Source organism: Piliocolobus tephrosceles, chromosome 4, assembly GCF_002776525.5.
Source record: "Piliocolobus tephrosceles isolate RC106 chromosome 4, ASM277652v3, whole genome shotgun sequence".
NCBI classification, from domain to species: Eukaryota; Metazoa; Chordata; class Mammalia; order Primates; family Cercopithecidae; genus Piliocolobus; species Piliocolobus tephrosceles.
In genome coordinates, this window is record NC_045437.1 from 85,686,653 (window position 1) to 85,714,293 (window position 27,641).

Sequence of the window (27,641 nt, forward strand, 5' to 3'; positions counted from 1 at the left end):
GGTTCCCTGGCATTGTTACTTGTTAAAAACTCTCCAGGAGATTCCAATGTGAAGCCAGATCTGAAATAAATCATATTAAAACTCTCAGAAACATAACCACCGCAACACAGGTATGTTGCATTATCTTCCTTGGATGTAGTATGTTGTTGAAATTTACTAGTCTATCCAGTTATGAACTAATTCACCTGAGTTTCTCAGCTATTGGACGAAGTGAGAGAAAAAAATTCATCAGGACAATCTGAGTCTAAATAGATTTATACGTTAAAATCATAGAAAATTTTGCCCTTTTGAGACAACAGTCCTGGTAAATATGCCCCTTTTCTGCGGAACCAGTATTAGGAAATTCCAAGGGCTTGAAAATTAACCATTTTTACATGGATCAAATTGACTTTTTGGAGGGTTTCCAGTTGTATTTAAAAAATATAAATTTCACCTTGTGATATTTACTGACTTGCAAATCTCTAATATTATGCTAATTAAATTCAATGCTGTATACTTAACTTACTCAAGGTGATAATTTTCTAATTACATGTATGATGTTAATGTATTATCTATTTGAGATCAAATTCACTACATTTTGTGACTTCCAAAAAAGTCAACCCATTAGACCAAAGTTCTCAGTCTTTCATAACTAATTTATTTCTCTACCTCAGTCACTGGGAAATGGTATTAGCAAGCAGTGCAACCCAGTTCTTCCACCTCCCTCCACATGAAACAGGGCTTTTTTCATTAAATACCTGGTTTGTGAAGAAAACGTTATCTAGCAGTTGCGACCAAAAGGTTTACAGACTTGGAATTCTGTTCCATTTTATAACTGAGATCATTATCTAATCCCTGCTCTTTACATAAGACTTTATGTGGTTCATTTTATGGTAAGGCTTCCTATGAAATAATAAAACAATTTTTTTTCTACAGAACTTGTGGAACTAGCATTCTTATTTTCCTGTCATGTCTTGCCTTTTCTGACTTCTGTCATACACACAAACACACACACAGATATATGTGTGTATGTTTGTTTGGCAACATAGGAGGGATAAGCTCAGTTTCTTGGATTCTACATGCCTTATAAGATCATGGTTTGCTATGTTTACAGATTTATCCCCTTCTATTACAGTACTCGAAGTTCTTTAAAAATATACAAGATGTTTTCCTAACGGTATGACATTCCTCAAGTACTTGTCTTTCTTTAGTTTTACTCTTTTAGAATAAGAAGGAAAACAAAATGAGAAATACTCTTTAAGTTTTTAAAAAATTACTTTGTAAGAGATATAAGTTGAATCTCCACTATATAAAGTATTCTTGGGTAGCTCCCTGTTTGGCCCTTCTCTCTTATTCATAACTTGTCCCATATCCCTTGTCAAAACAGTGGGTTGCAGGGGAGGACCTGGATCAGGTCATCCTTCCTTTCAGCTGTGTCTAGGAAATAGGGCAGGAGTGGGTGCTGAGGAGGAGTATGTCCTCCCAGTTACCTCGAGATCTCCAACAGTGAGGTTTCTATGGCATACCAGAGAATGGAAAGAAGGATACCATCTTCACAGCTTCATTAGGTGCCCCCAATTTCCACATAATCTAAAGGCCTGGGCAAGGCCTACACAGCTTTTCTAAATGGGAAAGCAAAGTTGAGAATATGGCAAGCCATATAAAAAAACATATGAAAGTCTGCTATGCTTTCAGAGGGCAGACTAGTCTCTAAAACTTCTTTTTCTGGAGTACTGCCAGGATTTGACTCATCATGTAAGACTCACCTTAGGCATCCTCGACTGAAGATTGACCTAATCAGTCATCTCCCAAAAGAGCTGAACATTCTATCAACATTCTATCAATTAAGCGTTTACTTCACTTTTAATATACCTGCAGTATAGTGTTTATCACATGACATTTATGATTGCACTTTGCATATTCATCTCCCTCATCAGACTGAATTCCTCAATAACAGAGTTTTCATCTCTCGCTTTTGTATCCCTAATGAAACACTCCCATGAAACAGTGAAAAGCTGACTTATTAGTTAATAGATTTATACAATTGATGTCCAAGGAGAAGCATTGGGCAATAGCAGTAGACATTTTATTGGCAGAAACAAAGGTAGTTTTCAAGTTACAGGTTTATTTGTTTCTGAAACTGTAAGAATGCATGGATTTGTATGCCCAAGTTCAAGATTCACTATTTTGAAATATACAACACATTATTACTAACTATAGTCAACACACTGTGCAAAAGAATACCAGAACTTATTCTTCCTCCTGTCTAACAGAAACTTTGTACCTGTTGACCCATCCCTCATCTCCCCTCTCCCCATCCTCTCCAGCCCCCATTTCTGGAAACTGCCTTTCTACTCTCTACTTCTGTAAATTCAGCTTTTAACACTACACATACAAACGAGATCACACAGTATTTGTCTCTCTGTGCCTGGCTTATTTCACTTAATGTAATGTCTTCTATGTTCATTCATGTTGCAAATGACAGAATTTCCTGTTTTTTTTTTTTTTTTTTTTTTGGAGAGAGTGTCTTGCTCTGTCTCTCAGGTTGGAATGGAATGCAATGGCACCATCTCAGCTAACTGCAACCTCCACCTCCCGGCTTCAAGCAATTCTCCTGCCTCAGCCTCCCGAGCAGCAGGGATTACAGGGATGCGCCACCAGGCCTGGCTTTATTTTGTATTTTTAGTAGAGACGGGGTTTCACCATGTTGGCCAGGCTGGTCTCAAACTCCTGACCTCAGGTAATCTTCCCGCCTTGGCCTCCCGAAGTGCTGAGATTACAGCCCTGAGCCACCATGCCTAGCCACGGCTTTTTTTTTTTTAAGGCTGAATAGTATTTCACTGTGTATTCAGTGTTCTCCACACAAAGAAATGGTAAATATTTGAGGTGATAGTTATGTTAACTAGCCTTCTTTGATCATGCTATAATGTATGCATGTGTGGAAATATCACATGTACCCTATAAATATATATGGTTATTATATGCTATTTAAAAATAAAAATTCACATTTATCTTTTTCTAACTAGTGGTTCTCAACCCAAGCTTTACATTAAGAGCTCCCAGGCAGCTCTGAGAAACTGCAATACCTGGATGGCAGGTCAATTTAATATGAATCTGGGAGTGGAACTTGGGCACTGGTGTGTGTGTGTATGTGTATGTATATTTGTAATATGCATATTTACATATTTATAAATATACATAAATATAAATATACATACATACATAAATTATATATGTATATTTATATATTCAGACACCAGGCCGTACTCTGTCACCCAGACTGTAGTGCAGTGTCACTACCAGAGCTCAGTGCAGCCTTGAAGTCCTGGCTCAAGAGATCCTCCAGCCTCAGCTTCCCGAGTAGTCAGGACAACAGGCATGTACCACACCATCACGCTCGTGTTTTTATTTTATTTTATTACTATTTTTTAAACGGAGTCTCGCTCTGTCGCCCAGACTGGAGTGCAATGGCGCAATCTTGGCTCACTGCAACCTCCGCCTCCTGGGTTCAAGCGATTCTCCTGAGCCTCAACCTCCTGAGTAGCTGGGATTACAGGTGCCCGGCACCACGCCCAGCAAATTTTTGTATTTTTAGTAGAGACGGGGCTTCCCCAGGTTGGCCAGGCTGGCCTCTAACTCCTGACCTCAGGTGATCCACCTGCCTCCCAAAGTGCTGGGGTTACAGGCATGAGCCACCATGCCTGGCCGTTTAAAAAAAAATTTTGGAGACTGGATCTCACTATGCTGCCCAGACTGGTCTCAAACTCCTGATCTCAAGCGACTCTGCAGCTGCAGTGTCCCGAGTAGTTAGGATTACAGGCAAGAGCCACTGTGCCCGGCTAACATCAGTATTTTAAAATAATTCTCCTTACAGCCAATAATTCAGAACCACTTATCTAAGCTAACTGTTCAAAGGAAATCCAATGTTTTATACCTATGACCTTGTCACTTGGCATATACCAAATTTCAGTTATAGCCCATAGTCTTCTAATGAATTCTGTTTGTGAGAAACTTGGTTGACTTTAGTCTTTGGATGTTTAAACTTTCAAAAAAGGCTTTTGAAATGCAATATTAGCTACATCACAATCCTCTTCAAGGAATATTACTAATAAGTTTATGCAATTATCTTTGATAGAATTAACCAACAGCTATAACTTCCTCCTCAGTCTTAGGGTAATCCAGGCCTTTAGAGTGAATAATTATTTCCTGCATATTTATAACTCAAATGGATATTAATATAAATAAGGTGTTTTATGGAGTCTTAGAGCGTGCTTTACAGTTAGAAGATTCCAAACAGAGAAAATTCAAACAACTTTAGTCAAAATCACATTAGGAAGTAGATATAACTGGCCTCAGGGGTTTTGCTGTAAAGAGAAGAATGAACACTGAGTGTTATCAATGGCACTTAATATTGCATAAAGCACACAAAACTCCCCCGCCAATGGGCATCATAAATGACAGGAAGGCTGTTTATCACTGTAATCAATTAATTTCAAATAATACATTGAATCTCCAAATCTTCAAGTCACATTTCTAATAAACAAATTTTTAAATACAGAGAGCATAGATTATTTGCATATTTGCATGGTAATCCAAACAAGCATTTCATTCTCTTCAACAGTGAAACAAAGCGGAAGCAAATGTAGTTACTAATATGAACTGTGGAAATTTGGCAAAGAATCCATGACATTAAAGATATGGCAGCTATTAATTTTGAAGTCCAAAGCTTGTATATTTGGTAATTCAGAAATGTCTGTGTCCCATTTGACCTCTGGCCAGCCTCTCTGTCCTCACTTCTAGTCAACAGTACGGCAATACTTTTATGAAAAAACAAGGACACTGTTTATTAGAAAAAAGAAAGTTCATATTGTTTCTCACGGTAAAAATTCTAAAAATGACCCTTTTCCTTTTTCAAAGGGTCTTTTACTGAACCCAGAAAAATTCAGTTAAAAGCTAAAAGCTATGCATTTGATGAATAAACTTGATATTATATTTCTTAGTTTTCAAATATAATATGACCTTGTTCTAACGCGTCAGTAGTTATTTCACATCTAACTCTGGTTAGGTTTTGTTGTTTTCCTTTTTTAACTACAAAGAAAAAGTTTAAAGGTGTTCTTGAAGTTGAATTCTCTAGAATATCCATCTGCACTAATTAAATTTACTGAATAACTCCTGAAATCCATTTAATATTCATTTATAGACTCCGTCATACATCTCACATTTTAAAATTAAAACCATATAAATTACTATGATTCTTGCAAATGCAGGTTAAAAATGAAAACAGCTCAAGAAATGAATAGCGAAGTGGTCACTAGACAGCGATGACATAAAATGAGATTTTCGCATTTCAATTAAAGCTAATATTGTAGCTGGAAAAATATATTTTCGCAAACAGTAATAAGACATTGCTTGTGAAAAGATGATTTATCAAGTAGTTGATAATATATGTTTTTCTCACTTCACATTAACAATGTGGAAGTATATATCACAGACCAACAATTAATTCACTTATCTTTAAAAACAATACAAACATGTTTACACAAACTTAGTTATATTGTCATTCCAAGGTTACTAAATATTTTTCCCCAAGATGCCAGGCAAAATGGAGACTCAATAATTGACTCTTTCTTTCTTCCTATCTAACAGATAAGATCAGGTATTGAGATTTTGGCTTACTAGGAAGACAGCGGACTTGAGACTGACGATCTGGGTTGAGATTCTAGGTCTGCCATTAAGTGGATAACTTTGGACAAGTTACTTTGCAAATTTTTACCTCAGTTTATTCATCCATATAATGGGGATAGTAACTGCACCTACCTCATTAAGTTTTGAGGAATAAATGAATTAATGCATTAAAACTTCAGGCCCATAGAACAGTGCTCAAGTATATGGTATGCTCTCAAAAAAATGTTAGCTGTGGTTTTTATTGTCTTATTATAATTAGCAATTCTTTCAAATTAATAATATAAGCTTTTAAACACATATCATAAAAGTTATTATAATTATTAGAGATATTTTGAGTAGTGACGCTAAAGAAAGTAAAAGTGGAATTCCTAAGTCATAGTTGAAAGTATCAATTATATTTATAGAAGATCAGTCCTACTTTCAACCACCAAGCCAGCAAGAATTGAAAACCAACTGGTCAACATATGTCGATGCAGATGGAAAAAGGATACAACTGTCTTTAAATTCCCTAAAGAAAGCTGAGTGGAGAGCCTTCTGGTCACTGCAGTCCAACCTATCATTACGCGTGCAGGGAGACTCTTTGATGGGTTTCTTAGTCTATGAATAATATATATTTTGGGGACAGTGTCACAAAAATAATCTGTCTTTGCTCCAAAAAGACCTATGACTAAGCAAACGCAAAGAAAGAATTACCTCCCAACCACAAAGGAGGGTGGTACCCCCTGTGTTGGAAATCAAGACAACTGGCAAAACTTTAAAAAGTATTTTTGCGATAAAAATGGCCCCACGGTTCATATCCTGGAGAACCAGCAACATTTCACGTTTCAAAACTACTCTTCCTTTGACTTTAAAAAATAAAGCTGGGGGGGGGGGGGGGAAATATCTGATTACTTCTTTATGAGGCATTACTAAATAAAAAAGCCTACCTTTTTAGAAGATCTGGTATTTACAAGCATTTCACAAGGCAAAACACAACTGCAAATATTCAAGTTCGGTGAATACTGCTAAGAAGAGTACGCTTTTCCCCCAGTGAAATTTGGGATGATATTTGCACTTTGAGTGATAGAAGATTTTAAGTATAAATAAGTTTGCCTCTGGAGTTTTGTCTTGAAAGGATGTCATGTATATTCAAATTGCAGCAAAATAAACGATTCTGGTTGTTCTCCAAGTCCGTGTGACACCCCCCACCCAATACTGGCATAGTTAGTGAGGCCGTCTACTGTCTTGTAACAGACTACAATTCTCCCCCAACCCTCCTGCTGATACTGTAAGGAGAAGAGAGAGAGGCTATGACAATCCACATGATTCAGCTAGAACATTCTTATCAGTTCACCACCTATGATTCCTGGCCTTTTAAGCCAAGAGCAAATATTCCAAATTACCCAAAACAAAGCAATGAAATTACTTACAGGTTAGTTAAAAGGTCGAGTTATCTGATGTGTAAGATTACAGATTTAAAATGTTGGCAAAAAAAAGTGAACTCCAGAATTGTTCTTTATGATTCATCTTAAGTCTGTGTGCTGTGTTCACATAGTCAAAAAACATTATAAAATCAACTTACAATAGTCACGTACACATTATAGTATTTGAAATAAAACAACCAAGGATTCCTTTTTCTTTATGAAGAAAACTTACTATAACAAGCATGTGATAGAACGTCAGAAAGACAATTTAGCAATTAATCTATACGATGTGACAACAGTGTCAATGAGTTCCAACTGTAAATTATTTTCTTACCATAATGACAAAGTTGTTTCACAAAGGTCTTAATTTATATTGCTGGATTTGTCTATGTGACAATATATCAGTTTCATAATCATGTTGTGCCTTAAATGTATTTTGTAATTTTTCCCTACTCAGAAATCTGAAACTAGTTTTCATACATATATATATACACACACACACATATAAAATGTTTCATTTGTACAAACTGTCATTCCTTAATATATTTTCTTAATCTGCATTTTTAGTGCATGTGAATTATAACTGATTAAAAAATGTTTAATTTTCCTGAACTTTTGAGTTGTTCTCCAAGTCAAAAATTGTTTTAAAATCCTAAAACTAGCACTTAAGTACCTTTCTAAAGCCTTCAATTCTGGGAGATATTTAAATACCATGAACTGTATACAAAATGTAAATGTGTCCATTATCTATCTGCATATGCAGTACATACTACACACACTTGAAATTTCAAATTCTATTAACTTACTATACTTATGAATTCAGAAACGAATGCAACTTCCATTGCTCAAATTTTTTTAATTCACATAGTAACAGAAAAATTATTTTTTATGAAGACAACAAAAACTGATTTTTTAAGAACAGTCAATAGAAATACAGAAATCTTAATGAACAAAAATTAATTTCATAACTAATTTTCTATTATGCTTTTAAAACATGCACACTTACAAAAATAAAATGTCATATTATTTTGTGGAAGGACAATGTATCATGCGTCTCTATATGGACTAAGAACGTTTTGGTAGCTTAACTACTTTGGTTTTAACTTAATGGTGTCAAACACTTAGGGAAATCAGTATTATGTATCAGATCAAATAACTGGTACTTGTGGCCATATCCTAAGTATTCTATTACAATACATTTTTTAAACAATGCTTTTGACTTGAGTAGGAAGGTAGGTTTGCTTTTAGTATGAGGGAAGATATGTATTGAAGGATTATGCAGTAAATTTCATAATTGGAAATTTAATAATTTTATAGAAAAATCTATGGTTTATATTAAACAATCCTATAAAAATTTACTCATATTTAAATATGACACATTTGATAAAGATGTTTGTGAACTTTTAAAATTTTATTTTTAATGGAAAGTAAATATTTGGTCAAAAATATGTTTGGAAGAAAGCTTTTGGTCTATGAATATTATAAAAGTTTCTTAGAAATCTCTTAAGGCCTGAGCACAATAAAACTAGGGCAATGCATATATTCTCAGTTACTCTTTAAAAAAACCTGTAAAAGTGACTATAGTGGCATGTTCTGACACATTCTTTTCATAAACCGAACCCTGTTAGTGACAGCAGAACAGATTGTGTGCATCTGCTGGGAATGAGCCAGATGACAGTGGAAAAACGCACATGGATACCTTGGCACAGCAAATAAAAAATGGAGAAAAAAAGACCTGGAAGAGAAAGTGTTCAACTTTAATTGAAACATTCTTTCCAACATGATGAACATCATCCAACCACATCTTTTAGCCTGTCAATTTTACATATAAAAATGTGTTTTAAAGGAGTTCTTTGTAAATTAGAGCTGTTTTGTCCTCTCTCAGCACTAAATATTGACTCAGGTTTTGGGTTATTTCTTCAAATTATGGCAATGAAATAAGCATTAGGGTAGAAAAAGAGGCCAAACCACTCTACCACAGCCTGGTACAAAAACACTAAACTTATAAAAACCCTTTCAGGTTCAAGTCAAATTTTAAATATCTGGGGTAAGTTTTTGAATTATGTGGGTATTATATTGACAAGTGCCAAAGATGCCACAATTCAAATATTCTGCAAATGTGACTGCTGTAAATGTTGCTTGCACTCAAGAGTGCTACAATATTTTATTTTATGCTGATCAACCACAGTATTGTTTAAACAATTGGCTCAATAGCGGTAGAGAGGTCTATACATAAAAACAAATGTGCTTCTATAAATCATATCAAGAAGTTTTCTCGGATGCTCTGATTACAATGAAAATTTATTCTATACAGTATACAATGCAAATTTTAAACTGAAGATGAAGTTGTTTAATAGATTAGTAGTCTGACTGAAGCAGCTGCAGTCAAAAAAAATTCTGGTGATTAACAGCCATTTTCCAGTAATCATAACCCTGGAAAGGGCTACTAAGTAGGGGGAGGGGGTTGCAGATGGGAATAATTCTCTAAGCCCATGTGCCTTAGAGGGCTCCATCATCTTCATGCAGACTTATTATTATTATTATTATTTTTAAATTAAAGCTTTTAGAGGCGTCCTTGATTGCAGTGTTGGGAGCTGTCCATGCTGTTTTACCATAGGGAAGTCCACTCTGCAAGTATTCCTTGCGCTGAGCACTCTTTATCCAGGCATTAAAACAGAGTTAGAAAAGAAAGCTGAAATGCAAGGTGCACACCAGAGGGGCATTATTCAAAAGCAGGAGAACAATTTCAAGTGGTTGCAACTCGCCAGGTTGTATAAACTGGGCATGTCTCATTGATATGACCTGACATTCAAAATACGAATTTTTTTGAGAAACTAGGTGAACAGAAAAGCTGAACAAAGGGGTGTCCTGACACCAGTAATGCTCACATTTTTAAATCTACATTTTACCTAAATTTGTTTGCATTATCAGAAAGTAATAATCCTCAGGTACAATTCTGTATTTTCTATACTTTATGTTTTTTCTCGTATACATAAAACTACCCAAATTAAGACGAGTTCATTTATTCATCATCTCAAAGTTGATAAACTGTGGTCATAATGAATAAGCCCTCAAATCTAGAGAAAAATAGATAATAAGGGCACCATTTGCTGGTTATATTTTCTTTTCAAATAAAAAATGCATTTCCTCTTTATGGGAAAATACAATTCATTCATTTATTCAACAAATATCTATAGAATGCCTATTATATGCAAGAGTTCTTGTGAAGAATTATAAAGACTAAAAGAACACACATTCATCATAAATTAATTCCATCTATATATATAATCAAAGTTGTCTAATGAGAAAAATAAACAAAGATTTTGAACGTATACTTCAAAAGTGAATATTACTAAGAAAAAGACTTAGAATTCTTGGCAAGGCTAGTTACACCATTACAATCACCTAATAACTACATGAAACACTTCCTCCAAACTGAACTTGCATAAGGAATAATCTATCTGCAATTCAGAACTTCGAGTAAATGACTTTTAAAATTCATGGATAGTATTATTTTGTTTCTTTGTTTCCATTTCTGGTTCTAAAAATAATATGATATTTATTTAATAACATCTAATCTGTGAAAGGTTTTGATTTTCTTGAAGAAAGAAGTATATTGTACTTAGCAATCATTAGAATTGACCCACCACTGCGTAAGAATTACAGACTTGCTCTGAATATGACCCAAATTTAATTGACTGAAAGTATTATTGAAAAATAATTTTTAATAACCATCTCACCCAAAATTTGTAAATGATCATTAGCAGGAATGTAAAATGACTAAAATATAGTGTAATGCTATGATAATAATTTAGTAATTACTGATCATTTACATGTGTCTGCATTATGGTTTTATATCCATTATCCTAGTAAATCCTTAAAAAACTTTAAGAGGTGGGTGATTTTATAACTCCCATTTTACAGATCCTGGAACTGGGGCTTTCTGGTCATTACAACAACTGCCTAAAACCACCAACCAGTAAATGGGAGGTCGGCTTTTGGACCCAGTTTTGGTCGTTGTTCTTAATCATTACTCTTTATTGTTTATGGACATGTTTGCCTAACAGCGTAACATATATAATCAAAGAAATGATATTAAGTGTGGAAATGGGGTCTCCAAACTCTTTATGGCTGTTTAAATGATCTTCTGTCTCTTGAGTGAATCTTCACCCTTTCACGCTTTATGTCTCTCTCTGCTCTCCCCCACCCGATGCTCCCCACACTGTACACACACCGTACACACACACAGACACACACACACACACACTCACCCCGTTGGATTTCTGGTCCAACACTTACTTCATAGAGCAACCTAAAAGGCATAATTTGGTTGAACTTGCCCAATAACTGTACCACTTCCAGGGAGTTCATGAAGCTGTTCATGTTTGCCACGAATATACCACCAAGTGACTCTAAAGCTGCTGTTGTTCCTTACAAAGACATGATCCTACAGCCCTGGCTGTTTCAAGATCAGTGCCTGCAGCTCTTTCAAATCATGGCATTGGGCTGTGATGAACCACATCAGTTTCTCAAGTGTAAGGAGGTAAGTTAGCATCTAAAACAATTCTGTCGCCCATGTGTAGTCAAAACAAGTTAAAAGTGCACTTGCTTTCACAATGACAAATACTTTGAAGCAAGAAGGAAGCTTTGAAAGGAGAGAATCTGAAAACAATGAAAACGGAAGGAAAAAACATTGAAGTGAAGAATTCTCTGATTTTTTTGAAGCTATGAAATGAGAGAAGCGGAGGGAAAAATCACATAGCGCTCACTCTAAATCAAGCAAGATCAAACAGTCTTGGAAGGGATATTGCCAATTCATTTCAACCAAAGAGTTACAGGGAAACAAACAATGGGTATTGAGTATGTTACTCAGCCTTCTGCAAATCCATCAATGTTGCCATGGATTTTTTTTTTTTTTTTTTTTTTGATTTATGTAAGGCGGGAAAAATTCAAACATAAAATGAAAGAAAAAAATAGTCAAAATTATTTCCTTTAACTTCTAACCTATATAGAGTCTAAGTAGACTTCCAATAAATACGAGAAATAAAAAAATAGATTCACTTAAAAATAAACAAATTTGTTAGACTTCATTTAGTTAAGAAAAATCATCCAGAATGAATTAGGTCTGGATTTACACAGTACCTTTTAAAGATATTAATGTTAACTGTAATAGAAGGGTGAAAAGATCTACTTTTTAAACCACATAAACCTTTACTAAAAGACCACCCAACAACTTAATAAGGCTCCTCAAATATGGATGAAAATCAGGTACCTTAAAGAAGTAATTGTTTTAATGGGTAACAGAGTTTAAGATTTCCCAAATTCTTGACCAGAGAATTATCAACTAGGTGAACCTCTACAATAGAGTCAACGTTTTAATCAGGTATAGTTTTATCGTATTTCAATAGAAAGATAGTTTATTATCTATTTTTAAATTTCCATTCCTTACACGTGTTCAATAGTTGAAACTTTACAATGTATCTGACAATATTTACCAAGGGGTATGATTCAAATGATCCTACTGTTCCAGAGAATTTCCAAGAAAATAAAGAAATCTCTTATACAATAGCCTAAATAGAAGCATAGTTTTAATCTGAATTTTTAAATATGTGTAATTTTCTAACAAATAAATGCCAAAAAGTATTGACTCATATCTATATTAGCATTTACAAAACAAAGTTTAACATTTTTTTTCCTCCCTTGCTAATGGGCCTTGAAAAAGTACCAGGTATAGGAATATGCCATTGTTTTCATATTCTTATAAGCTGCCTTATACATTTTTTAAGATTTATGCTGCATTAATTTCTTAACAATTTACTGGGAACATTTGCATTCACAGAAAGATAGATGCTTGATATTTAAACATAATTAAAATTATCATTCTTATCTATTTAGGTTTCAAGAGAAATAAAATTAAATTACACTTAACTGTTGGTCTAATTTGGTCAATTTCATATAGGCAATTAATAATTAGTGCAGTGGGTTAACGACAAAGCTAACATTTATACACTATCCATATACTGTTAAATCAATAATTTAGTTTAAAAATAAAATTAGACCAAATATTTATTAAGTGGTAACACTTTTTCCTGAAGGCTCTCATTTAATATATTTCTAAAGAAGAAGGCTAGTTTTAGAAAGGTGTGCTGGCTGCACCTCATACAAATGAGAATTCTACTGATTGAAAGGAGCCATGGCAGCTAGAAATTATTTTTTTAATAGGATTTTTAAAAAATCACATGGGTAACAGTTGAAAATGTAACTGGTAATTAAAGCCTGCTTCTTAAAAAATTTTTACTTTATTTTTTTAAGAAGTACAAGTTTTTAGACTATAGTTTCCGATACAAGGAACATTAATGCAGATATTTAGAAGTCAATTTATTTTGCATTGTATTAAACACATTACTTACACTGTACCTTTCAAATGAAAAGCATAAAACTAAAGCTCACATTTTCTCCCTCTGTACTCTGTATTTTGACCCCTAATAATCATTTAAAGTGTAGGTGTTTATCAATAAAAATTATTGCAGCACCACACATTGTGGTGGAACGTTGCTATTTCCCGAGATAAGTACAAAAAACCTCAATGCTAATTTGCATCACAAAATGATCTAACATATCTGGAATATAATGCACAGGCTTCATTGAAAAGAAACCATTATATTTTTCTTTGTGAAACAAAAAGTACAGATACCTGATCGGGTCTGGGTGTGCTGGAGGTAGGGGGTGGGGAAGAGGTCTCATTTTCTATCTCACACCTATTGTTTTATGCATTCTAAACTGCTATATGGGAATAAAAAGGAAACATACTGAATCCACTTTGCAGTTAATGTCTTAGTAATTTAAGAGGCTGAATTTGCAAAAGAGGGGAAACATTATGCTTTTCCTTTCCCAAAGCTATTTCCCCTATTTCCCAGGAAGAAGGCCCTCTGTTCCTTACCCTATGCAGGGGGAAAAAAAGGACATTACTTAGGGCTGAAATCACTCCGAGACAGGAGAAGGGAAGTTTATGATGTGGCACTTGCACAGTATCTGGTCTGCAGCCAGTAAGTTTTCATTTTGTAGCTCTGCTTCCAGTACCTGCCCTGCATATTCAGGAATAAAAATATACCAGAGCTCTACCTGAAAACCTGTGGATGTTACAAAGAATTAAAAGAGTTTATTTTTCTTTCTTTATCCTGAGTGTAATTACTGTTTTTAAAGAAGAAAGAGCTGAAACTATAGTAACTGGAAGTTTTTGTTTTTTTTTTTTTTCCTTTTTAAACTCCTCAAACTACCTTCCAACAAAGCCATTTAAGTTAAATGGTACATTTACAGACTCACCTACATGAAGGATATAACTTAAAACATGTGCTCAGACATATACGTTCTGTTCAGATCTAAAAAATGTGGCAAAATTTTTTAAAAATATAGGACCACTATATTCTTAAAATGTGTGTTCTTCTCTGTGTGCGTGTTCATTCATTCAAGAGATCTTTGACTGCAATTAGGTAGTCGGTCTTATAAAGGCTTCCTTGTGTGACCATAATTTCTAAAAGTAAAATGCTCCAGTGAATATTTCTGCTAAATAATCACATCTTCAAAATTACTTTAAAGAAATTCCAATCCCTCATGTTACATTAAGCAATAATGCCAGTTTTCCATAATATGCCTTGGTTGTAAGCACCTTATTCAGGGTCAACAACTAAGTAGAAGACAAAAAGTATAAATCGCGTGTTTACTCTATTAAGTAGCAGGCAAATTTCTTTGTCTATCTCAACGTATTTACGTTAATGAATTTATTTTCTAATTTTGAAAATAAGCATATTTAAGCCAAAGCTGCCTGTCTTCGGGGTTTGGGGAAGGATGCACATTCTCTTGCTATCCTTCTAACTTGCTGAAAGAATCACAGGTGTGAAAAAAAGACGGGGATAGTTCTTGGCTGTTTTTTATAAAAAACACTTCCCATTCTATCGAAGGACCACATCCACCTCTTTTTAAATACAATAGGCTAGGAATCCATAGTATCTGAGAGCAATTTATATGAATTCTTCACGTGCATCTTATCTATGACAACAAGACAGAAGAGGAAAACCAGACCACCACGCTCATGATGCTATTTGCAAAAAGCAGGTTCTCAAAAGGGACTAATTTGAAGATCAGATAGTTCCTCCAGCCTCTAAAAACAAGTTTTGAGTATTTAATTCAAATCACTACTTGAGGACTTGCACTGTCATTCTACCTGAATCCCAACACTTGCAGGAGGAACAACATTGTTCCATTCATTTCAAATTAACAGCATTAAGAATTAATAAAGTCTCTATAATGTCTGCATTATTTAAGAGTAATGATTCCTGAAGAAATCTGCCTGTAATAGGCTTACTGTTTTTATTGCTTGTAATGTTATCAATTTCCTTTTCAATGCCCTCGAAAGATTCTCTTCATGTGCTTTGAACTTTGTTTACATTGGCTGTATTTTAAAAATATATACCAAGATTTAACTTGCACAATAAAATGACAATGTACAGCAAATGAACTATAGTGATGACAAATAAATGTTACTCATATCACCTGAAAGTAAACCATGAATTTATGTAACATGCATCACATAATTTCCATATTTAATAGGAATATGATTTTTTGCAGTAAACATTAAAATAGTATCAAGGAGATGCGAGATAATAATATATTGAATAGCCTTTTCTATAATCTTATTTTTACAATGGTATTCTTTGTCATAGAACATTCTTTAATTATTTTTCTTACACAGACAAAAATAACATAAGAACATCAATGCTATCTTCATATTCTTAAAAGAGAGGGGCAAGGAATGAATGCTTCCAGCACCCTTTATTTTGTTAGGCCTCAACATTGTCTGTAAAGTAACATGGTTACTACAAAATTCTTGATTTGAGCAAGAACAAAATTATTACAGTGTACTTTACAGTTATTTCATGCATGAATGTTAAAACATACTGAAATTATAAAACTTTCATATACCTTTTTTCAATATTCAGTGTAAGGTTGTCAGTAAGAGCTGCTTTAAAAAAAATTGACAATTTTCTTTGCTCGCTAACTATAGGAGATCATTGCAAATTATTTTCTTTCTCATGCTGCTATTCACTTACATACTGCATATTTGCTTCAATTCTCCAAGGGAAGAAATGTGGCTCTTGTGGGAAAGGTCCACCCCTTTCTACATGTTTGCTTCCTTGAACTAAAGGAACACACCCCCTTACATTCTTTGAAATGTGTCCAACAATTGTAATAGCACTGTATTATTGACTAAATTAGAAAATCTTAAGTGATACTCAAATATTGTTAATACGCTGTGTATTTTGAGTCAGGAGACCTAAATGACACATACACAGATAACAGAAATGAAGTTCAATCAAGTGTCTACACTTGGATGCTTAGAATGTTTGTGTTAGTAGAAGAAACTCATGAATGTCTTTGTGTACATGTATGTTGTATGACACCTCAGGAAGAGGCCCATGAATGTTACAAGTTTTTGACTGCCTCCTTTCAATTTAAGACCCATTAGAGGAATTACCCCTTTCTTTCATAATTATATTAGAGAAAAAATATTTAGAAACTTAGCAAGCAGAATCAGAGAGCTGTTTGAAATCACAAATGTGCAAAGATATCACAGGTCTGCACTTATCATCCTAATGGCAGAAAACTCACACCAAAGTTGGTACCCACTAACTTCTACCTCATTAAGGCAAGCTGCCGGTCATTGGATATTACGTTCTAACAGGACTTCCCATTATGTAGAATAATGTATTTCCTTCCAAGGCAAGTTTTTCTTTTGTTATTATTTTCTAATAAAATAATATACTCCACATTTATAGAAAATTTTGCATTTATCTTTGATTTTATCTTTTCTAAATATTCTTTTTCTTTATTCCACTTTTACAAAGAAATTTGCAAGTGTAAAGACACAGCAGGCAAAAAAAAATTGTATCTCTTTTAAGATATTTTAGTGTTTAAATGAAATGGATAGTCCTTGTGCAATTTATCAGGCATTTCAGAATGAACTCAACTATATAATTAATTCCCAGACCTACAAAATGGAAGCTTTGTTATTTGCTGTGTTTCTCACTTGAAATAAGAGTGAATATATAACTGGAACTCAAGGTAATAAAACTTATTAAAACTTAGTAAGATATGGTTATGGTCAAAGAAAACCCGCAAGTGCATGCCACAAATCCACTCAGAAGAAACATCTCATTCACTAAAATTTTCTTATTATAATAGTGCACAGAAAATTAAACACATAAATATTAATTTTATGTATCACAGATGATGTAGGCAATGAAAATGCAATGTTTACATTTATGGGTGACTCATTAGTGTTTTATTGTGTGAAACACTAGGAGGCATCAGTTGGGTGAAAAAGGACTTCAATTTTAGAAGAAGCAAGAAATTACTGTAAAGTTGGGTGTGTAAGAAGTTAAGATTTTTTAAATGTTATTATGTAAACCAAAACTTTATTCTCTGAAATAAACTCTCAAAACATCATATTCTGTTGTAAAGAATGACCTTTATATAACATTCATGAGATATATATATATATATATAATTTGACCAATGAACTTCTATGAAGATATATTTCAGATGTATGGATTCATAACTATGTAATTACACATTTTTATGTAGAATATATTTGGCAACAGAATAGCATAATGGATATTGACTATTATGCATTTTCTGCTGAATTACTCAATAACATGAGTGTATGTTTTATTTCTGGCAAATTCTGTTTTGTGCTATTTATAACGCCTCTGAAAATGTCTAATGCATTTAAGTCTTACAATACCTGCTTCATGTAAGCAGACAATTTGATGTTTGTTCATAAAGAAATGATGGAACTTAAAATTTACACAATGAGGACATAGATAAAAAAGGACATGTTTTCTCTTACTTCACTACTGAAAGCCTGTCATTTGAAAACTGAATTTTCCATTGTTTGAATGGTTCATAATGATGAAGCAACAGGGTCAAAGTATACTTATCTAGCAATCATTTGAAATTGAGTGTCTTGCCATTCCTCAACAATCAGCTTTTATCTTTGACCTATCAAAATAACATGTGAACTATGTAATCTGCCTTTTGTAAGGTGCATAGACTCTGTTGTTGTTCCTGGTTTTGTGAATCACCTCTGTAATCTGGTTTGATTTCCTAAAGGTGACAAATCTCGGTGAACAGTCAAGCTTTACTGAGTGCAAGATAGTCCACGCGCCTATGAGATTAAGGGACAGTGCTAAGGACGGGGATCTTAATTACCTATCTTTCCACATGAAGCATACTGATGAAACATCAGTGATTAAATCACTTCATCGTGTCCAGGCAATCACCACATTAGTATAGAATGAATATGTGTATTTTGGTAAGTTTTAGATATTAATTTGTGTGGCATTTTCTCAGAGGATGAGCTTTTGAAAAAGAAGTGTAACTTTATTAATAATCTCTTAACAGTCCATCTTGTGACCATGAATTGCATATTAAATTCTTCTACGTTGCTTCGAATCATGTCCCCAAAGCCAGAATTCTCTGTTTAATAATTATGTCTTTGTTGTTATGTAGCACAAGTATTGCTGCACAGCTATTTCCCCATTTTTGTCACTTTCTGAGATTTCATAGACTCAAATTATACCACACTTTAGAGTTGAGAAATAAAACCACAAAATATACTTCAATAAACAGAAGAAAGTTTTAAAAGGTAATGTTAAGATATGCTAAGGAGTTATTCAGTGCTGTTCTTTATAAAAGAAGTTTAAATACAATATATTATTTATTAGAAAGATACATTTGCAGTGTTATGCAATTTATTGATTCCGTTAAGTTAGGGCCAAGGAAAAAATTTCAGGTATCATTTCCCCTAAATTTTGCAAAATGAACATGTTTACAAAGAAGAAAAGAGGCAAGTTGCCTCTTGTTATCTAAGTTTCATGGAGTTATCTAGTATTAAAGTGCTTCTATCTTGAAAAGTTAGTATCGGTGATTGCATACTTTTAAAATACGAATAGCTCAGAAAAGGTGGAAAACTGTTTTTATTACAAATTGCTCATTCGTTATTGAAATAAAAAACAAATTAACATTTAATAAAACTGACACTTTAATATTATCTTTCAATATATTCCACATGCACAGCAATCAGGATGTAAATGGCATAATTAATGAGTGAAGTAAAATGCTGCCTTTCCTAAGCCTGAAAAAAAGTCAAACATTCCAATGCTGTGTGAATTATATTAATAAAAATAGTAGACTTTTATAAAATTTAGTAAAACTTGAAGTAAAGATAACAGCCACCTACTGCCTGTTTGACGGGAGAATCAAATTTTAAGCAAATGTTATGTTTAAAGACTGTTTTAATGAAAACTTTTAGAATTGAGTTAGTAGCCGAATACACAGCTAAATGTACTTTTCTACAAATTGAACGAGATATTTAAAATATTTCTTTCCTCTTGAAATAGGATGTTAGATAGGGACATCTCATTTTACCCATCAAGTTCTGAGTCTTGCTTTAGAACTACTTCTTTTAACTTAAATAATTTCATGCATACACTGGAAGACAACAATATGGCTTTTAACAGCATTATCTTTAATTGGAACTGATGAAGAAACAAAAATACTGCTTATACCATATTGGTACATACTGAATGTTTTTAAAGACTAGCCAAAACTGACATTATTTTTTAAAATTAAATAAGATGTTTTAGTTTCAAATTAGAGATTGTTGATCTATTTAAAGCTAAAATTGGTATGCAATACGAGGTTAAACGGGGTTCACAGGTGGTCACATTTCCATGTCCTACCAAGTCTCTAGGGACTGGAGTTATTATACTCCACATAAACATCTTTACTCTGCAACCACAATTCCATTGCAAGGTGCCAGTGAAAGTAGGCTGGTCACTTTTTTTTTTGGACTGGTATAATGAGGTGGCTGGAGTTTCCTTTATAGCACTTAGAAATTATATGCAGTCCCCAAGCATTTCATAAGACAGTTACTATTAGAGTTAGTTTCAGATTCACAATAGTAAAACGCACTTTGTGTCAAAGCAATTCTCCACTGAGGACCGGTTAAGGAACTGGCAGAGAGCCCAATTCTACTTATTATACTGCTAGCATTTACATATAAAGTATTTTATACAAAAGACACGCATTCGTAAAATGTGACGAAAAAAGGCTTTCCCCAAAGAATGATAACTACTGGGCTTAGAATAGTCAGAAGTGATTCAGATATAAAATTCTTTAAAAATCAACAGCCATGTTCAGGGAAGGAAGATAACATTAGCATTAAATGTAAATACTTCCATAACATTTAATAATACAATAAACAATGTGTCACATCTATATATACTTCCTTTGTGCCAAACTTTATCATTGAGTTTGGTAACTTTCATTCCAAGTCCAAAGAGAAGGCAATTTAAGTGACTTAACCTTGCTTGCTTTTACACGGCTATATATTTGACTTGACCTGAACAGCAAACTATATGCTGAAATCGAACGTGAATTGTGAAATGTGTAGACTATCATGGCAGGGATATTACGTTTTGTCCACACCAATTAAGAATCCTTCTGTCAAGCCAGCACTTTGGTGAGGGAAGGAAATGCACAAAGGTATACTCTGACAGACAGCCATGCTTTAGCTCCAACTAATCCCAAGAATTAGTGGCTCAGAAGCATAACCCAGGGCAAATCAGTGTCTTTGGGGGACTCACGGGAGCATCTTTCCACAGTGAACTAACTGCTAAATCTTAAGACATCTACTTCAAGGTCACAGAACATGCTGTGAAACATTAAAATCCACCAGGCTCCACACGCTCCACCATATCAAACATGCTAATGACGTGAACTAACTTCATGAAACTTTAAATACACTGGTGTGACAGGAACGAGTCAGGAGTGATTTCAATAGCTGATGGCAAACAGATACGACTACCTAAAAAGTTACTTTTAGCAACAAACAAGGAAATCATGGAATCTAACGAAAAGAATGCACAACGAACCTCAACTTCAGCCTTCAAAAAAGGCACAGGGATAGATAGACACAGTGCCGTGGAATATATTGATGCAGATTTTAGAGACAATACCCGGGTTTTCTATTTCCTCGAGAAATGTCAGGGGTACTTACATGAAGGAAGACCCGATCAGATTAGTCCTTGAGATATTTTCCTTTCTTAAGAGAGAGAGAGAGAGAGAGAGAAAAAAAATAACAACAATAATCTTTACTTCGTCCAGCGTTGAAGTGCTTCTCCACCTGATTCAAACATGCAGCCACGGCGACCCACACAGAACCTTCAAAGTCAATCCAATAGCAGCCCGAAGATGTCTGGGTGTACGCGTGTGCTCAAGTGTCTGTGACTGCGAGCAGAGCGAGCAGAGAGCTGGAGACGATGTGTGCGTGTGTGCGCGCGCGAGGGGAGCGCGCGCGAGGGGGGGCGCGGGGCCGCGCATTCGCGCGCGCCGAGGCCGCTCCGAAGAGGAGGAGGAGGAGGAAGAACGAGGAGGAAGAGGAGGAGGAGGAGGAGGAGGAAGAGGAGGAGGAGAAAGTGGCTCTCAGCGGCGGGTCGGATTAAAAGTAACCAGACTCGTCCAGAAAACTGCGTCCAGGAAGGAAGTGACAGAAGACGAATGGGAAAAGGAGAACAGCTCACAGCGTTTGAAACATCGCGTAAAAAAGACTGGGGGTGGTGGGGGCGGGGGGATGGAAGGATACTGGGAGGGGAGACGGGGGTGGCAGGGAAGACGGAGCACGAAGGGTTGGGGTTCTAAGCAGCACGTCCGATGAAGTGTCTTTTGCCTCTTTTTTTCCCCCTTTATTTAATTTTGTCCTTGCCTTTGCTTCGCGCTGCCTTTTTCTCTCCGTCTCTCTCTCCCCCACAATCCCAAACCGTTGACTCTCCTCGCGAGCTGGAGAAATCATCAGTTTCACTCTTGCAAAGGGGGGGCGGGACTAGACCTCGGAGCGTTTTAATAAAACAAACATACAGCAGCTCCCTCCTCACCCCTCCAGTCTCAACTAGATTGATAAATTACTCCACTACACTAGTTTAATTATGTATATGGTATGCAGAATAAATCACTGAACATCAGTACCTCAATCAAGCACTTTTAAATGATAATTGCATCTTGGTGAATCAATCTTTCCATTCCTGACATTTTGCTAATTTTAGTTTTACGGTGGGGTAATAGCACATGCCATACGCAAACCTAATGACAATTCTTTATTGCACGAAATGAAGACAACACGGCGAGCTGCGGCTCCCTGCTCCTCTCCCGGCGCCTCTGCGGAGGACGCTAGGAGAGAACCTAGTCTCCCGCTGCGGCGCGCTCGCTCTCCGGGGACGCTGTGAGCCAGCCAGCAGGAAAGTCCTTCTAAAGTCGGAATCTTTCCTCTGACCAATAGGAGCGCGACCCTAATAGTTGCTCTTGTGACTTTTCCCCCTTTTGGACACGCGTTAGCCACTTCTCTCTTCCACCGGTCGGTGCGCTCCTCCGTTACTCACGCGTAAAAGCCACGGTCCAGGATGTCTGCAGCACTCGATTCCAGCGTGCTTTTCCTGCACGCCCAGAAGTCGCGGTTTCCACCCTAAGAGGTTGGAGCGCTAGAAAGCGAGCCGAAAGGTTTCTCTAATGTTAGCAATGTACGAAATAATAAAATAATTACCAGTATTTGAGATCTCGACTTCATCACGGAGCCATGAACTTTCTAATCAGTTTGGAAATATTTACCGAGGCAGCAGCTTCCTCGGAGTTCCCCCCTCCCCCCACTCTGTCTTTTCCACACCTTACTGGACTTCATCCAGGTCATTAACATGTAAACCAAACCAACTTCCCAAATGCATTAGGCTACCCTAGCAGATAGCTGATGACTTCACTTATCCTGAAGAGTTTCAGCTGCACAGGAAGCAGAAATAGAGACTGATAAGGAAGGATACTTATGTTAAGGTTAAAGCATGATAAACACTTTTCCTTACTAATATATATATATAATATATATATATATATATATATATATATATATATATATATATAGGCTTTAATATTTAGGAAAGGCTACTAGAGATTGGGCACCTCCCGCCCTAACCAACTATTAATATATACCATGCCCAATAAAGCCAAAGATAAAATACATCAACTAGTATAGAATCATTAAAAGACAAGATTGCATGCCAGTAGAATTACAGATGACATAAAATGTTTAAACCAAATTAATTTTTAAAAAAATATTGTGAAAGCAAGAAGGGAAAATTCATAGAACATGGAATGTATGAGAGTAGACAATAGGGGTATATTGAAATATCTAGCTAACTGAAGATATTTCCTCACTTTAGAAAATTCATTTTAGCACTACGTTTAACCCAATGACTAGTTGTATTTCCTGTTAAGTTCAGCAATATGCCTCCAGACGACTGTTTTAATGTAAGAGGACAGTATGGTTCAAAAAGCCTCCTGCTTCAATGTAGGAGGTATTTGATGTGAGTAGCTTCTCTCAGAAGAGTGGGCTCAACATTTAGGCAACAGTCCCAAGGCTTCACTTAAAAGGGGAAGATTTATTTTATAGGCAAGTACAACTAGATCTGAACAATCTTCAAGCTTCCAGCTCCTCATTGTGACTATCAGCACAACTAAGACCATACCCTCCCTTTTATTATAGGAATGCATCACAAACTCACAAAGCAAAAACCATCTGAAATAGTAGTATTTCTTGCAGATTAGTATCTACAATGTATTTTGTTTGCCAGTTTTTCAAATGGTGAGTTTGCCATTACCATGAATTCATTTTAATAATATGGCAGAGAGCATCTATATCAGGTTTCCATTCAAAGTACAACTTCTCTGAAAATCCAAAAATTTAAAGGGCAAGGCTATTTTGAATACTAAGGTATGTCTACATATGGTGGTAAAAATAAAATTAATTTTCTTCAAGATTCACAAAGGTCCTGAAAAAGCAAAGCATTTGAAGGACCATCTAAGTTTATTGCCATAATGCCTAAAATTAATGCAGTGAATTACAACAGTCTATTTGACGTGAGCAAACACATAGCCAAAACATGAATTTCAGCCCTGCTGTTTTTGATGAATTATAGAGAGTATTTCTGTTTACCACAGTACACTTCAGTTTTAGATTTTCTTTCAAAGAGAGATTATTTTATTTTACCTTTTCATATTTTAATTATTTAGTAATAAACATTATAACAAACCCATAATTATCAATGATACTGCAAGCATTCAAAAGTAAGTATAACCCCACACTGGATAATTTGAAAATAATTTGGATCTGGAATGTATCACAGTTGGCCTTTTAAAATATAGGATTTTCCCCTCAGCAGATTTAGCTTCTTAATTATGTGTGACCTAAGTTAATATTACCATTAGTTTTCTTCCCATGAGCCTTTAGAGTTGAAGCAGAAGAGAAGAGATATGAAGACATATACAATAGAAAATCACCTGAGATTTAAAATTATTCATGAGTAATCCACAAAGTAGTTAATCCAGAATGTGCTTTGTATTCTTTAAATACTTCTGGACTTTTGGTTTCTGTTTTTGTTTTTTCTTTAACTAAAATCAACCTGATCCTTGCCATCTAATGATACTTGGTCAGGATCAGACTATTTTCTCATGTAGGGAGGAGCTTGTACTAGGTGTCAGGAGACCTGGATTCTCTATCTAGTTCAAAATTTGTGCCTTACTAAGGGATTTGTCCTTTCTAGGCTTCAGTTCGCTTATGTGTTAAATGAGTTCTGTAACCTATTCCAGTTCTATGATTGGAAAACAGAAAATGTTTCTACCCTTTAAACCAATTGGAAGGTAGGGTCTATCCAGTTAAATAATAGGTGACAATTCCTTTAACAGAAAATTATGTCTGGGATTGATGTACCAGCTTTTTTTTTTTTTTTTTTCTAATCACCAAACATTTCCTACATTAAATAGTCAACGCCTTATTGTGAATGTAAATATAGAGTCACTTGTTTTTTCCCTCAAAAGAATTATATTTAGCAACATATTTAATTAAAGTGTCATAGAAGTTACAGAGAGCATGCTTCGTGGGATTTTAACTACAGGGAAAGCTAATATTGCAATTTCTGTTCAGAGCTGCATACCATCTTACTCCATCCTCCTCTCTTCACTACTTCCCTACATTAAAGCAGCGGTCCACTAAAGCCCTGTGCACTGGGTCTGCCTGCTTTTAAGCCTGGCCCACGCTGGGTGTAGCTCTTGAAGTGAGCTTTAAAAATTATTTTAAAGTGAACTGGGGCGGTTGCCACAGCAACCCACCCTGAGATGAAGAAAGGCTATAGATTAATCTACCCCTTAAGATTATTCAACTGTATAGTATTTGTTCCTCAGCCAGAATACTTTTAACACAAACATGGTAAGTGAACATCGTAGTTTAGAAAGATCTAAAAAGCAGTGAGACACAAATTCCAATAGCATTACATATTTTAATCTTTGTCTAATTATAGTATTGATGATACACAGGACTTCCCATGAAATAGATTGTTTAAGATACAGTACTTGCAAAAGTAGGCCCTGAAAGGTGACATGATCTTTAAGCAAAATGGTATGTCATTGCTTATAATATAAAGTGTATTGTGGTCATTTAACTCTTTAATATTGTTATATATGTCTATTCTGTAAATACCTACGGTCGAGGAGTTTGGCAGTTCTACCTTTATGGTAACTCTGTGGTAAATGATAAAAACAAATGTGAGCACTCACCACATACACTTCTTTACTGCCACAGTCATTTGCCTTCCGTTCTTTACTTCATCTCTTCATAGAAGTTACTTCACAGTTTGCAACTCTTCTTTGGCACCTTCAAATGTGGAAGTGCAAAAAAGTATATAGTGTTTTGTTAATGCTGATATGAAAGTACTTTCAAATAGATTTATTTCTAAAACTTCTAATCTGAAGTAACAATACTTCGATTTTAAACCAAAGTGTTTTAAATGTAAGATTATTGAAATTATCATTTATTGTGATAACAATCTTCAATATAAATAGTGCCAAATATCTAAATTTCAAAAATTCACTAGGTGCAGCATTAACCCAAGCAGCATATACAGCATGTGGACTCTCTGTGATTGAGCATTTGCAATATACAAAGGATTTGTTATTTCAAGACAGGGTTTACACATATCTAAGGATTCTATATTTATCTGCATTTCTGTACCTTCAGTTTTATATCTGATAGAGAATTACAGAAGAATGTCAAATCCGTTATATCCGAAGCTAACACAATTTGTCAAATTGGGAAATGTTTGCAATGCAGTTGAGGTTGCTGAAAGGGCTTATTTTATGCATTGCCTAAAGGCCAATTTAAAATACTTTGGGATTAGTGATGTGTATTCAGTATGGTTTATAAATTCTATTACCAATAATACCTTATTCTTCCAAGCAATGTTTAACTGTACTGAGCACAGACAAATGCTCCTGTGTTCTGATTTCTGTTTTAGCCTAGCTTTCCGTGACTTTGTGCACACGAATGAACGTTTCCTTGGCTTCAGACTGAGGCTAGTCCCAAAAAGAGAACCAGCCTTGAGACACTTCAGACCAGGATGGTCAATATCTATTTTCCCATTTGTAATAGCAGGAGGACTTTGCATAGTGAAGAATCATTTATAAAGCCTCTATATTTGGGTTGATACCTCTGAGGTTTATTTTTAAGTTGCTTCAGGGTCAAAGAGAAATGAAGAATTTTGGCCAGTTTTAATTTATGGGTGTTAGTTGAGTTTAGTTTTTTAGGCTCAGGCCCACAGGGAGTGAGTCCAGACTTGGTCTTGTAGTCACTACCAAGTGATTAGGTGAATTCTCTTTCTTCCAGTTGTGCTTCATTTTACAGTCTAAAGTAAGAATCATAATACACATCTCCCAGGGCCTATTCACCTTACAGAAATGCAATCTTCATGAAATAACATGAAGGTATGGTAAGGATTTTTAAAAACGACGCTACAAATTATGATACATTTCTTCCTTTTCCTGTAATCAGTATGTCCAAATAAGGCTTGATCAGTAATTTGCTTGCAAGTGTGTGGCTGATTCAAAAATACCCACATGCATGACTAAATTTTATGCGACTTTACCTTTACTTACAAAATTGTTCAATGTTGTTCATCGGAACATTGATTCTATCCCATTTCTTGAAATATCACAGAAACCTTCAATTCAAGGAATGGATTTTCACACTTCCCCTTTTAACTGTTTCTTCTAGATACCTTACTATGTGTGTGCTTTTTCATTTTAAAAAATGTTTACCCGGGGTCGGGGTGGAAGTGGGGGTTAAAAATCTCGTCCTGCGTTTTGGTGCCCACTTCTTTGTTTGGAAAGCAGAGCGCTGGGACTCAATCCCGGCGGCCCTCAAAGATCCAGACGAGGGACGCCTCTGGTTTCAGCAACTCACTCCGCTGAGTTATTGATTGCAGGCAGCAACAATCCCTCCGGTTGATTTGTGTGGAAAGTGAATCCGCGCTGGCTGGGCGTTCAGCAGAGGCGCAACAGCCACAACGCCATCCAATTATTGCCGATCCTCCCCTCCAACACTGCTCTCATCACCTATATACTCTTTTCTCTGCCCGTCTCTGC

General features: G+C 35.3%; 1 protein-coding gene across 11 annotated transcripts in view; it reads right to left on the reverse strand.

Moving 5' to 3' along the window:
- The window catches only part of MEF2C (myocyte enhancer factor 2C), a 163,079-nt gene extending 141,359 nt beyond the window's left edge, over positions 1 to 21,720 (reverse strand). For 9 of the 11 annotated variants that reach the window (XM_023215038.1, XM_023215027.3, XM_023215036.1 and 6 more), the window contains exon 1: positions 21,187 to 21,720. The gene's annotated coding sequence lies outside the window, so the exon portion shown is untranslated. The remainder of the gene's footprint in view (positions 1 to 21,186) is intronic. The other 2 variants (XM_023215035.2, XM_023215030.2) reach the window with 1 other exon arrangement.
- Positions 21,721 to 27,641: the final 5,921 nt, after the last annotated feature.